This window comes from Anser cygnoides, chromosome 5 (genome assembly GCF_040182565.1).
Source record: "Anser cygnoides isolate HZ-2024a breed goose chromosome 5, Taihu_goose_T2T_genome, whole genome shotgun sequence".
In the NCBI taxonomy this organism is placed as follows: Eukaryota; Metazoa; Chordata; class Aves; order Anseriformes; family Anatidae; genus Anser; species Anser cygnoides.
The window spans coordinates 48,864,851-48,881,679 of NC_089877.1; the positions used below are offsets into that span (position 1 = coordinate 48,864,851).

The window sequence follows — 16,829 nt, forward strand, 5'->3', positions numbered from 1 at the left end:
GTAGTTGAAAACCTTGGTTACACCATCTCATCCAGCTTTTCCAAATTGCTAAAAACATAGTGCCTTCACTTAGCACGGCTTTACAAGCCACCCAAGCAGCAGCATACACATAGCAGTGACCTGTTCCAGTCCTAGAGGAATCTAGTGCTAGATGTATGCAGAAAACCCCAATAAATAAATAATATCTCTTGCTTTGTCCCAGTTCAAGGAGTCTAGAGAACACCCTGACTATTTTACATATTCTAATACAATCAAGACATTATTTGGCAGTATGTTTAGGCCTCTTTGCTAGAAGTCAGCTCTTATTCCTGCTGCATGTGACATCATGAACAGGACCAGATCACCAGCCTACCTAGCTCCTCACAACAGAGGTGGTCACAGTCACCTTACCCAGACCTTAGAGCACTATCTAAGTGAGAACCCTTACACATTTAACATCTCACAAGCAGGGCAGGTGTTTCTGGTCGCCTCTGAAGGCACATTTGGAAGGTGTGGATCAGCTGGGTCAAGCCTGCTGGGTGCTGCTGACACCTGTATCACTTTCAGGGCTGGGAACCTGCATGCTGGCCAGATTCTTCACACCACCACAGGTTTAACTGCTTCCAAACGTACTGCAATGAACAACCAAACATGCAGAAATGATGAAGTGGGATGTGGGGAAAGCATGGGCTCAACTGCAAACTGATAAGAAAGTCTAAAGGTAGCCAGAGAGACCGTTCATCTGCTTAGTTTTCTGAAGATCAAGCATTTGGCCTATAAATTCCTGCCAGGTATGAAGATCCCTTTTATTGCAGTCAGCTTGTGCACATCACTGCATTAATGAAGTGACCTACTTTGCACACTCAGTGGCTATTTTCCAAACTTGAGTATCTTAGCCACATAAAAAAAAATCAAGATATAACAACCTGCACAAGCTGTTTAGGGAGTGTTCCCAGGGCATTGCCCAGTCCAGCACTCCTTCACACGTGAACTTTTCCATGAGCCCACAGCTAGGCCTTTTATGTGAAGAAGTAGCACAGGATAATATTGCATGCAAATAACTCCTCTATTTTTGACAAATAATTTAAACTGTGAAGAAGATTCAAGGAAGGAAAAAGAGGGTTAGAGGCTGTTCAAGGAGAGGAATGACCAGAGCTCCTCCCTCGGAAATGGGGGGCTATTGCCAAGTTATTTTAGGGCATGTGTCTTTCAACAAAGTACAGTAATGGTGTGAGAAGCTCACTATTTATGCAAGCAAAAAAAATGTGTTTCCAAATGTTGGCTCCTAAGGCCACTTCAGTGCATAAGTAACCTCTATGTTGTGGGCATGAGTAATTCACAGTGAGCCCTGCCATCTGGTCCCTGGGTTACTGGTTCAGGGACCTGGTGGAAACTCCACACAACCCTGTCTGGCCTCCTACTTGCCTGGTTTTCTTTCCATGGACAGAGTCATGCAAGAGAGGAGGAGGTGGTGTATCTGCAGCTTGTACCTGGGTGTGGGGCTCGAATGGTCCTCCCAGTTCAGTGGACTGGCCTGGGGAGCGCGGTATGCAGGAGGTGCTGACATCATGGCTCAGAGTACTTCTGGAGCTATGGAAACAACAGGAAAAGTTGAACAGAAACAGTTCAATGCATGATTGTATACGCTGGTATTCAAAACTTGATTTATATTGCTTGACAGAAGTGTACTGCGGTCACTCTAAAACTGCTAGTTACAAAATCACCTGAGCTTGAAGCACTTCAGAAACACAAGCACAGGGAAAGGCTTTCATCTTTCTGCTCATCTTTCACCAAGCAACACATGGAGGTATACAAAAGCAAGTGATCCTGTCACGGTGTGGACTTCAGGCTTGTATTTTACCTGTACATAACATTTTGGACCGTATCAGAGCAGATAAAATCACATTTTGCCTAAGGAACTAAATAAAGAAGGAGGCTACTTTACAGCTGAGTGATGGAGAGACAGCAGTGTGTTTGCTTTAGCATCTTCTGTAGAGGGCTAGCACATGGGTACTGCAAGACAGGGCTCCACAGTTGTTTCAGTCTGTTCAGCCCTAAAAGTAGGGGCACAGCTTCTACAGGGTGTCCAGTTTGCATTTCTTGTGTTCAGTATCACTGCCATTGCTGTCAGGCCATGCCTTGGGCTATCTCTTTTCTGCGCCTTTTCTTATGGTATGCACTCACAGGTGGCATTAGAAATTGGAGTGCATGGATGGCCTTCCTGGGGCAGGGAGGAGGTCATTTTTCCAGGGCTTGGAGAAGAAATGTGAAGGGGTGGCACTAACCTCCAACTGCACTGTGGCACCGAGGTGTCAGGGAGCTTTTCTGGGGTTCGTGGTGGCCTCCGGTTTCACTCCCATGGCACAGGGACCCACAGCTGCTGGCACACAACCCATGGTGCTGCTGCCAAGGGGCGAAGGGCAGTCAAAGCACCAAGTCTCAGCCTTGTTCCCAAGGAAAAGACAGGCACACGATCATGGGAAAGAAAAGGCATAGGACACCAAAGCGTTAATTAGGGCTGCTCCCCCAAGGCACGTTCTGGTGCATTGACTGAACTTCAATGCTTTACTGCTGAGCTGCCAAAGGCGTCTGACTGTATTTAAGAACCAAATCCACATCTAGGTATTTAGGCTAAACTTCTCTGGTCCGATTTTCACAAATGGGAAGGATCTGGGACTTTCACTTCACTTCAACTCAGCACATAGGACCATTTAAAACATAAAGAGAAAATCTTTCTGTGCTTTTCAAGCTATTCAATCACTTCACCTTTTGTTTTATGCTTAAGACATCACTTCAATAATAAGTGAATATATCAGCTCTTACCCTATTCTTTAATGTGTTTTGAAATCTGGCATACAATTGAGTTAGAAGATGTTTTACAGAATCATAGATCAACAGGCATGTTTTAAGTGTTTTCTGTTTTAATTCTTTCAACTGAAATATGTTTAAATACAAGTAAGTATGCCCTGACAGTATTTACTAACTAAACACTGAAATATTCAAACATCAAAGCCTAAAAGCAACATTGACAGGAAACCAATAAAAAAAGCAAAGAGCTATGTTACTAAATGCTAAAACCTAAAAAGGAAACACACTGGCAAAGTAAAAGGGAATTAAGATATGGTCTCAGTTTTCTGTTGTGGTGTGACAAGAAACAGAGAATAGAAGCTCTTAAAACATAGTAACCAATATGATTATATATCATAGTATAAAAATGCAGAGAAATCTTTATTTTAGAAATCATCTGTTAGAAATTCAGTACTCTGGAATTCTGCTTCATGGTACCAACTCATTTTTTGTCTTTTTAAAATACATACACTTCTTGTTCAGTATCTTTTTTTTTAATTTTCATTGCATATACTGTAAGAAATTGCTTCTTTTGATGTATTTTATGTAAAAACTTTTTTTTTTTTTCAATTCAAAACCAGAAGGTAATACCTCTGAAGGATATGTACATGCATGAGCAATGGCCACATAGCAGCAATGTGCACTTCTATTAGTCTGACTGGAGGTATGGTCACAAATCACTCAGATGAGTTCATTGTCCATATTCAGTTTATTCACAGAATTATTGTTTGAGGTGCTTTGGCCAAGAACTGTAAGGCCTTCCTGTCAGTGTCAGAAAAATAACCAAGACAAATTATACAGTAGATGTAAGTAGTTCACCAGCATCGAGTAAATATTCATCTGTATGTCTGCAGGTGACATTACCCACATGGCTTTTCAGTAGAGCAGAGGGAATCACATCTATTCACCAGCTTGCAGTCACTTCAGAAATAAGAAGTATGCCCGCTGGGCTCTCCTAACATACCTTAGCAGAGGTATAATAAAGTGTTATGTGGCCAGACATTGTTACTGACTGACCTAGAGCACAAGTGCTCATGAGTTTTAAGGAGAGCCGAGCTGGTATGTGCTGGAGGAACTTTTGAAATTCCCACCTATATTTCTCAGTAGTGCCTAAATCTTACAATTTGCCACTGGAACTGAATCAAACCACAGAAAGCAATATGGGCTCATTGCGGTAACAGACAAATTGATGTTGCCTGAGGACAGCAAATGCTCCAACTGCCCAGCAACGCAGGCAACATCTCACACTTGCTGTGAGAAGCTGAAGTGTGGATTTTTAAGCCGTGCTGCTTGGCAAACTTTGAAGAGATTTGAAAATTAGATTGATTGAGCATCACAGACAAGACCATCATTCTTATAAAACTCTTTCACTGTTCCCAATAAAAAGATTGTTGTAAGCACAGAAATGTAAAGTGCTTTGACAAGAAAAAGCAACAGCAAGGAGTAGACATTGGCTGACTTCTGTAAACCTGAAAAGAATTAATCTTTTGAAAACAGAAGTCGGGTTCTCAGCTGTGGAATAAAAAAGGCTCAATTCCACCGCCTTCAACATAATTGTACTGTCTGAACCGTCTACCACTGTGTCATAGTCGCGAGACACTGTTGTTGTACAATTGTCACGGATTTCTCCTTTCTCTAGCATAGGCAAGGAAACCATAGGGCTGGATAATGCGGGAAGAGAAGTACCAAGCAGAGAGGAAAAAAATAAAAAAACCTATAGGGAAAAAAAGAAATGCAATGAAATAGTCAAAGCAACTGCAGTGTTAGCCACAGTCTAGGTGCAAGTACTCAGGGTTGTCATGAATTTTAGAGGAGCCCCACTGCACACTGAAGTGTCCACCTGGAATAGGTCCACCCTCAGACCAGCTTTCACCAGGGCAGGGCAGTGGGAAGCCAGTCTACCCAGAAACCCCGCAGTTTCAGAGAACACAGACAGGAGCTGGATAAACCAAAGACAAGTTCTCATTCTAGAGGGAACCAGAGATGGTGAGGAGGAAGATGGACACAGCATTGCTCATATTGTGGGGAAGAGTAAACCAGGCTTGACTCATACAACAAATGGGATTTTAGAAATTAATTAGAGGAAAACAGCTTGGCTCAGTGGGATTCAAGGGCTGCCTGCAGGAAAGGCCAGAGCCAGGACATAGTGCCAGGAGGAAGGGTGCAGAGGAGGCCCAACCTATGGCCACCCCTGGCCCCAGGCTCAGCGCTGGGACCCCACGGTGCCCATGTGGCCATGGGGGCAGCAGCTGAGGGGCACTGGGAGTGGCTGCAGGCACCGCAGCAGCGGCCTTCCCTGCGCTCAGGTGCCCTGTGCTCTGAACGGACATTCTTCCCCCATCCTTGCTGCCCTTTTCCCCAGCCGGTCCCCTCCCAGCCACCAACTGCCTGTATTCAATGCCTCACCACAGTGCACGTTCCCCCCGTCTCCCCTAATTTTACAGCCCCTTTACTGCTCCTTCGCCCATTGCTTTTCCTTTCCAGCCTCCCTCACCTCTCCTCACAGGGGGAACACCATTGGACTGGTGGTGTCTGCGCTGCCTGGGCACCCGCACGGCCCATGCCATGGGCCTGCCCTGCTGGTTTTGACCACAGGCTCCTTAGGAGCAGGCACCGTCACCAGCTGGAGTCCCAGCGTGTCAGCCTAGCAAACCATGTTTTGTGTATTGGGCAAGCACCTATAAAATGAGGAGTGGGCACAAGGGGGAGAGACTTTTCATGGAATAGGAAGAGGAGGAAACCATGATGGTGTCTGCGATGCTGTAGGCCTGAAGTGGGCAGCGGAGAATTTGTCTGAGAAGGACTGCAACGTGCCTGTTGGTGTTAGCCCAAGGAAACCGGGGGGGCTGAGGTCTGGAGCAAACCAACGCTCTCGCTGGCTGCCGAGGATCAGTTAGAGGACCAGCACGTCTGTGCAGCCAGAAAGAACTGGGGGCTGCAGCTTGTCGGCCATCTGTGCCTGCCAGGCTCATGCCAAAGTGCCTCCTCACAGGTCCCTGTGCTGACACTCACTCACATTTTGGCAGGCAAGGAGAGGGAGATGAGGGAGGAAAGGTACAGAGCTCTGTCTTAAAGGGGATTATTAGTATTAACAAATCCCTGTTTTCCTGTAAGAACTGTGACTGATTGCACCAAACTCCTCTTGCAGACAAAATCTGAAGAGATGAAGAGTATAATATAAAAAATGCATGTGTTATGCAAAGCCACACTTGTGTTACTGCTCTCCTACCTGCGGCACATCCTGTGTGCCACTGACTTCATTTAAGCTTTGTTAGATTGAGGACTTATTTTAAAGAAACACCCACTGTCTAACTGAGAAGCATCAATTCATGTGGATACATACACTCTGCATCAAATATTGAACCCTTCATCCACAGAATTCAATGCCTGAGTTAAGGCGAATTCATATTTGAATAAAAACGTCTTGCATATTTACCTCACATTTCTCCATGAAATACTCATGTACTTAACTATCTACTGACACACTAAAACTTCACATTAGCTCTCCTAATGTATATGGCTGGACTTTAGGAGCAGCAGCTTCTAACTAGTTCTCAGTTCTCAGGGCAGCAAGTATCTGTGAGCATTTTTACTTTTCAAGCGTAATATCCTATACACATCCCAAGCCGTGTATGATTTACTTGAACCCTTGTCTTTGCCTTAAACATCTGAGAGAAAACAAAGGTGAAGAAAGATAACTGGCTGAAGTGTACTCAGTATGCCTCTGGCTCTTAGCTGTGAATCACTGTGTGTGCCGTTGGTTCTATTTTTGACAGGCCTTCAGATACAGCGAATCTCCCCCAGCATGTCTCCATGCTGTCGGGAACATAGTCCGATCACAGGGTCTCCACTTCCCTCACTCAGGAAAACCTCTTGGCCATTTCAGCAGGAACTTGAGGAAATGCCGCAGGCTTCCCCACCTGCAGGCTGCAATGCTGTGGCCATGTGGAGTTGCTCATAGCTATACTTGCTATGTCAGAGGCAGACCAGATGACACAGTCAGAATATCATTTTGAATCTGTAGATATTTTTAAATGAGATTGCACTGAATGAAGCACTAGCTTCATCAAAAAGCCAAATTCCACCAGAGTTATCAAACATCACTCAGCTGTGAAAAAAAAGTTCTGGTATTCCTTCTTTCTGCTTATTTGCTCTTTTCATGTCCTCAGCATTAATTTCCCTTGGGTTTCCTACCCCTAAGTACTGTCTGATGAGGAGATTCTTTCATTTGGCCCCCGTTACATGGTCCTCCAGCTGCCTGGTGACAACAGATATAATTAGCCTGAACAGGAGGGAACAGCAAAAGATAATCCAGCGAAATGACAGCTGCGAACATCCTGTTTGATACTCTTCATTGTGTGCTAATGACTGTTTTCAACACATGCCAGTGAGACACACTGTGAACATGACTGTGGAGTGGGCACGCATGAGAGCTGAAGAAAGTAACACAAAATCTTCTATCAAAAGATAAATGGGCAAAGAATCATTATAGATAATCCCTTGCTGACATATCCAAGCAGACAACGATCTTGGTCCATTTCTACCCTCAATTACACAGTGCAATGACCAGGCAATTTAAGGGGAGTGGCACCTGTGTTAGTGATGGCACCATGGATCTTCCACATACTATAATTACAGGAGGCAGGGAAAGTTATCAAACATGCATAAGCACAGCTTACACCTAGTTTTGTGAATGGAGCACATTAAGCATGCTGGTATGTCTTCATTGTTCTAGTTTTATATCTAATAATTATATCTAATGAAATCCATCTAGTAATTATGCTACTATTACTAGTAAAGCAGATACAAAGCACTTAGAATTCTGCTACAGAAACATTATTTTTTGAGTTTCGCATTCCTTGGAGCACTTACCATAGTCTAGTGAATCATGTCTTTCATCTTCTCAGCCTTTCAGAGGATGCATCAGATTAGAAGAAACTGTAAGTAACTTATTTTTACTGTAAAACCATTGAAGTGACTCAGGTTTCTTTGGAGATCAGCCTGTTCAGCTACTTGTACTAGCCTTAAGATAGAGAACAGACTTCTGGATATAAAAACATTCTGCATCTTGGAATACACTTCTACATCAATGTATGTGTTCAAAAATGTATGTCTTCATTGTCAGGTAGGACAAGATCTGTTATTTTAAAATCCATTGATAATGTTTTCTGCTTATTATCATTAATAATAATAAAAAATATGAAACCATAATTCTAAAAGCCAAAACTATGCAGAGGAGTGAAGATGTACGGGTTTTAAATGGACAACAAGCAAAGAACAAGTCAGACTATTAAGGGGGCAGCTCAAATCCAAGGTCTTTCTATGTGCTGTGGAAAAAGGAATTTGTTAATGACACACCAATGCTTTTACATGTATTATGTACATCAGCCTACAAGATTCACTCTGAGACTTGCACATTCTTTAAGTATTAATTTTCATCTTTTTAAGTCATTGTTTTGTAAATGCTGTGATGGATAATTATCTGTAGTCATTTTACAAATTTGGCTTTTGTGAAAAATCTCTTTCCTACATCTTCTGGCTCTTCAGATGTATTTTTCAGATTTTACTTTCCCGATAGATGGGTAAAATAATAAAATAAATAAATGGAGTCACCAAGGTCACTAGATAATTAAAAAAGAGTGAAGATAGCTGTGGCTGGAACTGGATATTGATGTCCCATTGTAATTATATCTGGAAAGCATCAGACAGCAAAAACGCACTGTCTGCACAGAATATGTGTTGTCAATACATTTGCAAAGGCAGGGGCACCATGACTGTTGGCTAGCACCCTGCATGCCAGCAGCACCCTGACAGACTTGCCACTTTCCTCATGGATAGCATGGAACAAGGACACACAGTGCTGTGCAAAGTGCGCTCTGCTTCGCTCTCCACTTCGCCATAGAGATGTACACCCAGTTCCCAAATAAGGGCAATCCTCTATCCACTGTACTGTTTCTCACCTTGAATACTACATGACTGACTATCAAAAGCCTATCTAGCTATTGTCATCTCTAGAGCACTTACGTATGATACCATAGCACTGTACATGGAGAAAAGCAATTACAGCAAGACTGCTTATTGGTAGCCTGAAATAATGGCAAGTATTTTCATTTACATTACTCTTTCTACAGGTAGTTTGAAATAAACAATATGTACTTGCTCAGCTTCCTCTGAAAAGGTGTGTTAGATTTTTTTCCATTTCCCATTTATTTGTTTCTCCTCAGCTTCTTCCTTTTTTTTCTTCCTGCACCTGAATCTCCGTATTTCTTTCACATGCCCCTAGAAGAGATGAGAACAAAAATGTCAGAACCTTTTAAAAGAACATTTCAAAAAAGTTTTCTAAAGAAAATGATTGTTCTGTCTAAAAGAATGTGAATTGCATCTGCTGCTTAACTCACAAAGAAAACCTATCTATTTTAATTTGTAGTAAAGCATAGGATTGGATGAAGCTAAATAGGTATGTGAGCTCTTTTGTTGTTTGAGCTCGTATTGCCTAGGGCTTAGTTCCATCAGCTAATAAACAGAACTGCTTTTACTATATTACTGTTTCTGGTGACAAGATCAAATAAACACCCAAATAAAGTCGGGTCTATTTAAAGTAATGATTAGAAGACAGAAACTGAGAAAACCATGGGTTTTCATCCTATGACAAGCGAGATACAAGACCCCCTGTTTGAGGGACAGCACTCACATCAGGAAAGAGGTTCAGGCACAGTTAAGCAGAAAGGACATTCCACTGATATTAAACATCTATCTATATATAAAATATTTAAATCTCAATTTATTTACACTTTTTTCCAGTAAGTTCTTGCTGTAATACAGCTTATTTCTAAAAAATATAGTTTCCTATCTTCTATTTGTGTACTTTCTATAGCCCTTTACTGTAATCAGCTTGGCCCTTAGAACAAGGTATTTTACCATATATAATTTAATAATCTCCCAAAGCTTTCTGGGGTTCTTAACAACACTTAACAGTTTCAACAGATAAATAAATATCATGCAAATATCATTTTGTATTGTTATTGACCACTGGGTAACAACCAAAACTGCCAGCCATCTTACATCTCCAAAGAAAAAACAAAATTCATCAGAGATCACTGGGCAAAAAGAGGTAACTTGAACAGACAGCTGAGTTTACCCATTGAAGAGAAGTTATCTGATGTAGCTTAATATTATAGCATATAAATACAACAAAGCCCTAAGGACTGGACAGTGCTGCTGTCTTTCCACATGCTCACCTCAAAGACGGGGGGATGCCCCTGGCCCAGGGTCACATCTCAGGTAGGCACTAGCTCCTAAAGCGCTGCTCTGCGTGGAGGGGACAGACTTTGGCTTGTGGTGGAGCAAAAGCAGAAATGCAAAGCAGAGACAATTGGATAAAATTTACTTCTCTTAATTTTTTTCTTTATTCTTCACTGTGTTACATTCTTAATGCATGTGGAATTCAGAAACAATTTCATTGTTAATAGAGGGAAAGGTGAGATTTTCAGCCATTGGTATAAAACCAGGACATAGATCTGTCTTTGAGGTACTGCCCAGCAAATGTTATTCTTTTTGTAATCATGACAGATGGAGGAGGATTTCCAGGGATCCAGAGATCAGTTCAGTCTATCAAAATTCTGCCCTGCAAATGAGGTAATGCACCACGTGGCGCTGCCCTGAGCCCAGCAGCTTAGATATGCTTGTAGCTGGCAGCACATCATTGGCAAATTCTGCTCTTTTTTTTTTTTTCTCCCTATATAAGAAGGGGCAGAAGAAATTTTCTGAAGAGCAGGTGCCAAACTACTTTCAGAAAGCCAGGGGTGGTTTCGGGGAACAGTCCATGGGTTTCCATCAGCTCAGCAGTGCTGCAAACAAGAGCAACATCGCATCCCCCCCCCTCCCTCCAGTTCCAGAGCACGTTTGATCGCTATCAAGGCGGTCAGACATCTATTTCCTTCACTAAGCACCTCACTTCAAACAGCGTGATTTTCAAAATGCTGAGCAGCCACAGCTCCCACTGAGATCACTAAGGGTTGTAGCAACTCAGCATGTGTGAAACATTGGGGGATTTCCATTGCCACATTTAAATATCACCTTTGGTGTCTGATTTCAGGTGTCCAACACTTACAATGGGTGGCCAAAGCAATGAGCATCTCTGCTCCTGTCTAATTCTTTTTGGAAAGCTGAGCACAGGAGAAAATAATCACGAGACTGAAGGCTTCTTTCAGTAAAATTGTTTTCATGTTAAAAAAAAAAAGGAAAAAAGGAACAAATCTTTTTACTTATTTATTGTTATTTATTTACGTATTTCTTAATGTATTTACTCATACAACATAACAATCATTTCTAATGTACATTTCTAATTTAGCACATCTACAGAATAAATAATGGAATGGACTGGAGCTTTCTCTAGCATGTCTTTTCATATCCTCACTTCTGCTTCTGATTAGGTTGGAAGCACAGTGCTGGGATGGAGTAATGAACATCCAGCCAGTAATTTATGTGACAGGAAATTGAACAACCAGCTCCTCAGCCATTATTTCTGTGAATTTCCCAAGCTGTAAATGCATCAAATAGTAACAGAGAAACATAAATTTTATTAAACAAAAGGCCCCATTTTTCTAGGTATGTCTACAGGCTTTAGGGGAGAAGAAAAATTAAAAAAATCGAACTAACCTGTTGACAGAAAACCTGTAAGACCAAATTTTGACTCATTTGTTAATGAATTACCATGGTGGCCTAAATTGTATGAAAGGATTAGTGATTTTAGATGCCCTGGAATATGTGATCCTAAGACCTTAAAAAAAGATATTGGTTTCAGAAAAAGCCACACATTTGCCACCCAAACTTCAGACCTTTTCTAAACTGCTCAACAGCCAAAACAGCTCAGTATTTTTACCAAATACTAGCCTGTAATTTTGGAAATGGAGTAAGACAATATTCCTGGTGAGTAACATTACTCTGACAAATAGACACTAAAGTACCATATTTCTGATGTGCTACAAATATAGGACTTAATTTTACTTCCTCAAAATTAGGATTAATACCGTTAAGAGTTTATAGAACTAGTTTTGAAAAAATGGAAAGAGAGCATGAATAACTTTGTGATCTTGTCAGCCATAAATTTGTAATCTGATAAAATATATTTGAACAAGGAAAACTCTGTGGATTCCTTAGTAACTAAAACTTCAGTGAAGTTTCATTCTTATGTGTGTTTAAATTGTCTGAAATATACAACATCAAAACCCTCAGCAGCAAAGAGCAAGGTGCCTGTGTCCATTGAGTAATACAAGTATAACATTCAATTCTATTTTTTCACTTTGACTGCCAATTTTATGGCACTTCATTTAAGCCCGAATCTCCAAAGAATCAATTCAAATTAGCTTTATAATTTTCCCCAAAGAATCTGCTTTAAAATAAATTGAATTGGAACATAAGACTTAGTAAATGAGTATAAAATTCAAGTGAACTTCTCTGAAGAAAAACCTCTATTAATCAGAAGACAAATAAAGCTCAGGTGCAATAATATATGACAGCTCTAAAAATAGTTTGTCCTTGCTGGTGGTTTAACATTGGACAAACCATACTTTGTGTAGTTGTGATGTCTAAGGGTTTCATGTAATGTTTCTGTGAATATAAATTGTTATATAAGATGGTGTCTTAAGGCAGACATCAGAATCCCTTTTTTCTAAAAGAACTGTCATTTCATCAAATCTCAGTGATGCTCTTGCAGAGAACCAGTGCTTTTTGACTCATTTTCATACAGTTGTGGTCCAGAATGAGATATATGAAGTTTTCCATCACCAACGGTGGCATTATTTGCTACAAATTTGAATGTTGTCTGGCACAGTTGTTAACGTTTATCCTCCCTAAGCAGCACAGTGTTGATAGGAAGCTGGAGAGGCTCACACTCCTGACTGCATACCTTGATGGCTGGTGGTGGGCACTGGCCCTTGGGAACAGAGCAAGGGGGTGAGACAGTCGCAGCAGTCAACTGCCAATTCAGCTCAGCCTTCTCCCCAGGAAAGAGGAGAAGAGCATGCTTGGCACTGGCCTGAAATGAAGGCACAAAACCATAGCTAACTGCCAGAGGAGTTGTCAGAAAAAAGCCGAGGATGCTCATCTATGGTGATATTAACAGATTTTAACCAATGACTGGATATTCTGCAGAGCACTGAGCCCAGATGTCAACAGCTCTTCTGAGTCCTATCCCCGTCATTAATTTTCACTATGTCTCCTTGGCAATTCATTTAGCTTCCCTTTACAGTTTTGAATAGCAAATGCTGAGAAAGTGCTAAGTTTAATCATCATATCACATACGCATAAAAATCACTTTGCCTTCTACTTATGTGCAGCTCTGCTCAAGGTGGAAAGCTGGCATTGAGATAATATTAATTCCAGCCGCAGCTTCAAGCAGCCCCAGTGTTGGGCGTCCCCGGTAATCTCCCTTCAGAAGGACGATCGGGGGACGGGACGTGCTCCTGCGGACTCCTGCGGCACTGTGCCCGCCGCAGCCTGCAGCGAGCTGACTCCATGCCCAGCCACATGAGGTGGCTCCTGATGCCTCACCGTGGCACCGGCCTGGGTCTTGGTCTCAGCTCTAAGCACAAGCAGTTAATAAAGTGGTCAAATAAAACAATCATGCGTGCACTCTGACACCACATGTTTATAAAGGTACTGAGTAGTCATTTGTGTTGTCACCTTTCTGTCCTGTCCCTTACTCTGTCCTTACACTGCTGCGTGGACTGTGAGCAGAGCCGCCCTTCGTGCCACGCACAAGCCACATGCATTTGAACACTTCCTCCTACCATCCACTGCAAAGTCTGGCCACTTGTTATGGCGAGGTGGAAGATGGCATGTACGTCCAATATGTCCCCAAAGAAATTGAGAATTCCATTCTGTACCAGGACAGACCATACAATACCTTCAGTGTTGCTCTTCTGTATTTCTTCTAAACTCAAAGAAACAGAAAACCACCTCACAACCTATTGAGGCAGCACAGGCCTGCAGCCTGGTCCCACCACCCCAGCCAGGAGCGGAGCAGCCGGGGGCACCAGGCACCCCCCAGGGATGGGGATGGGCTGGAACATGGGCCCACACGTGGGCCCACTCTTTGAGGCCCATGTCCGGGCAGGGCCAGGCTGTGAGGAGCTGGAGCCCAGTCCTGCTGCGGCCGGGGCTGAGGGCCGCAGGGTGACATGGGGGCCTGAGCCTGGGCAGGTCACGGGAGGTTGGGCTGAAGCAGTACGGCCCAGACATCTCCTCAGGGCCATAACACGATTTCTAATATTCTCATGTTTTACCCTTTATAATACAGATACAGTACTGAAGAGCAAAAGTCCCTCCATTTTATCCAGTAGCCTTCGTTAATACTATTTCAAGTTTCTGCTTGACAAAATATATTGCCAATATCCATATAGGCAATGACAAGCCCAAGATGCCCAACAGAGCAAAAACTACAGGAGTACAAATGCACTTTTGATTTTCCATGGATACAGTCAGAGAAGTCATCATTCAGGACACCTCATTATTCACTTAATTATTCATTTTGTTTATTTACAGTAGAGATATTACACATAATATGGTGTAAATCCCTAGCATCCTCAAACACCAGATGCTGGTTTTTCTCTGCAGTCCCAAAAGGAAAAACCAAAGCATCACTGTGAGAATTAACAAAAAAGCCCAATTAAATTCCTTGCCAGAATGTTAATTTCCCAAAGATAAAAGCAGCAAATTAATAATAAGCTTCTAGTCACCTCCCTTATCACTTTTGCACACATTTGAAATGACAATAATCTGTGTTTAAAATGGAAGTTATCAGGTAGGGAAGCAAATTTTTAAACTGATTTAAGAACTCCAAATATATAATGTTTCATCATTTGCTCATCTCAAACACGGGTCATCAGGAAGAACTGCTAAGGACATGGCTCAGCTGAACAACAACTATACAAAAACGGTGGTATTAAGGCATGGGAGATGAGAAGTATTCAAGCAGGATACAGAGAACCACAGCAGGGGCTGGATGGGTCTCAAAGGTCATTCTCTCATTTCCCTGCCTCCTGGCAGAACTGACTATACCTAAGTTTTTCCTGGCAGGTATACGTTCAGCCTGTCCTTAGGCAACCCCTCTTAACGGGCACTTGACAGTGTCTCCAGGTAATAGATCCTTACCAGTCACTCCCTGATCACTGAAGAGTTTTTCCTGCTTTAAAGAAAAATCTCACTTGCTGCAGTTCTGTCACACTAGGTTTTGTACCATCAATGAATGTGAAGAAAAGTATTAGTATCTTCAAGTCTTCTGTGCATTTGAATAATGTTACTACGTCCCTGCTCAGTTTTCACTCCTCTTTGAACAATCATAGCTCATTCAGTCTTTCTGCAAAGATCGAGTCCTCCACAGTCCTCACAGTTTTTGGGGCTCTTGCTAAAAGACCTCCATCTTCAGGCAGTGGTTTTGACAAATGTCAATATACTGCTCTATAGAGCATGTATTCATATTCATGTTTAGGAAGGAACACACAAGAATGAGTAATATAAGCAAGCCTAGAAGAGCTTTCTTGATCCCATTCCACTGCCCAGCATTGCTGGAGGTCAAAGCACTGTCCACTGGTCTTTTTCTACCTGCCCTGACTTTTAAAGCAAGCTAAAGATGGCTCTGGCACCACCCACTGTTTTGGAGGGACAAGGGTGATGCCATCGATGGTTATGGCAAAGGGAGTTTTCCCATTTACTGTCACAGAAACTGGCTTGAGCTGTGACGACCTTTGAACGCAACTACTCCCTAATATTTCCCTTGTGTCAGGGAAGCCCTAGTAGTATATGTAAAATTGGGTGAAGGCTTCATACTGACACTTAATGCTTATAATAAATATTACATTTTTCAAGCCTCAAACAATCAGGTATCTTCCAGTCACATTTTCATTCCATTTGGGAAAACTGTTATTAAATGCACACTTCTTTAAAGGTTTTGACAAGACATTCCTCGTTTTTTTTGTTTGTTTGTTTTTTGTTTTTTAATATCAGGGTCCTACCAAATCAAGCAGGCTCATATTAAACACTCTTGTAGTTCATGTGTGGGACCAAATCAGTGCTTTCATTATCAATAAGCAACACATCTTAAGTTGCAACCAGACGGTACTTGAGCAATTATGCACATATATTATCTGGCACATGGAGGCAAAACATCAAACATAGCGTGCCAACCTACTGCTGCCCCTGTGATTTCTTTGATAATACCAGAGACTATTTCACAGAGGTGAAATATTTAGGTTATCTGTTGATTAATTCAGGAAGGGGCATTAGTGGGTTTTGCAAAACCTGCAAAAAGTTCAGCATGCATGTAGCTGGAGATAAGTAAAATCAGTCAGAAAACAGTGGAGTAGGAGGTTATCTCAGCAGGAAGAAAGATGGACTGAGTGTGCACCTGTTTCTTAGAGACTCTTTATAGACGTTTGTGGAGTACTTTGCCTAATGGGATCCTGTGCAAGGATAGATGCTGTTGCAGTAAATATTCCTGAAATAGTGACCACGAGTGCTGAAAGGAAAGAAAAGCTTTTATACTGGATTGCATGCAGTTTACAGGATGGAGGCTTTAAACATCATAAAAATACAAAGTTTAACATAACCCTATCCCTATATTGCAGGTAAGTGAATATAACATATATTTTATACTATACAGTAACAGTGTAACTGTAGAGTTAGATTAACTGTTATGCTCTGAAAAGTGACAATAAAATGATATTGCAGTGTTTCTTGTTTACTGGGCACCAATGGTTTTTCTAATCAAATATATGTTGTAAGTAAAAAGATGCTTTGTGTAGCTGCAAATCTTCCAACAAAACTTCCAGACCTGACGTGTAACTAGATTACTGTTTTCATGCACTACCATCAGAATTCAAGATTGTGCAGACAAAATAAAATCTTCACTGACATCTCTAATTCCACTGACTATGGGTGGGATATTAAAAATGTCCAGGGGTATTTCTCTGTTGTGGAGCACAATACAGAGACCTCCCCAGTTA

The 16,829-nt window shown here is 41.8% G+C and overlaps 1 long non-coding RNA gene across 4 annotated transcripts in view; it reads right to left on the reverse strand.

Annotated features, from left to right (window-relative positions):
- Window positions 1-7,787, reverse strand: part of LOC106036795 (uncharacterized) — a 30,687-nt gene extending 22,900 nt beyond the window's left edge. Inside the window, exons 1-2 of one of the 4 annotated variants that reach the window (XR_007165726.2) lie at window positions 2,265-7,787; window positions 1,470-1,569 (exon numbers count right to left, since the gene is read on the reverse strand). This is a non-coding gene — a long non-coding RNA (uncharacterized lncRNA). The remainder of the gene's footprint in view (window positions 1-1,469; window positions 1,570-2,264) is intronic. The other 3 variants (XR_007165720.2, XR_010831964.1, XR_010831963.1) reach the window with 3 other exon arrangements.
- Between the last annotated feature and the right edge of the window lie 9,042 nt (window positions 7,788-16,829).